At 43.4% G+C, this 594-nt stretch overlaps 1 protein-coding gene across 1 annotated transcript in view; it reads left to right on the forward strand.

Moving 5' to 3' along the window:
- HCN1 (hyperpolarization activated cyclic nucleotide gated potassium channel 1) overlaps positions 1-594 on the forward strand; it is a gene marked incomplete at its 3' end in the record, with an annotated part of 290,284 nt that overhangs the window by 169,645 nt on the left and 120,045 nt on the right. The gene's annotated exons all lie outside the window — the stretch shown is intronic.

Raw genomic sequence — 594 nt, forward strand, 5'->3', positions numbered from 1 at the left:
TTGAACCACCTGGCTGGGCAAAACCAATGTGACCCATACATTTTTATTCTCTCTTTTTTATTGCTTAAAGTATTACAAAGAGTATTACATATGTCTCCTTATATTTTTCCCCGCCCTTGACAATCCTCTGGCCTCCCCTACCCCCCAGTGTCTTAGAGAGAGAATCATTGATCTGCTGCCTCCTGCACAGCCTCCACTGGGGATCGAGCCCACAACCTGGGCATGTGCCCTGACTGGGAAATCAAACCATGACCTCCTGGTTCATAGGTTGATGCTCAACCCCTGAGCCACTTGGCTGGGCAAAACAAATGCTTTTTAAATGTGACCCATACATTTAATGTATCTCTGTTCTTTGCGGAGGACTCACAGCCCTTTGTAGTATTCAGAAAGCGGAATGCCTGGTCTCCGTGCAGAGAGAAAGAAATGTAAAAGTCTTCTCATATTTTTATGAAATCAGCACTTACACTATGTAATATCAATGACTACTGACATTGGTAGTATTCTTGACTTTTTAAAAAGATTTGATTATCAGAACCGACTTTATATTTTGGTCCGAGATTTTCCACATGACCTACGACCTGGCCAGCGCGGTGG

This window comes from Myotis davidii, unplaced genomic scaffold (assembly GCF_000327345.1).
Source record: "Myotis davidii unplaced genomic scaffold, ASM32734v1 scaffold143, whole genome shotgun sequence".
In the NCBI taxonomy this organism is placed as follows: Eukaryota; Metazoa; Chordata; class Mammalia; order Chiroptera; family Vespertilionidae; genus Myotis; species Myotis davidii.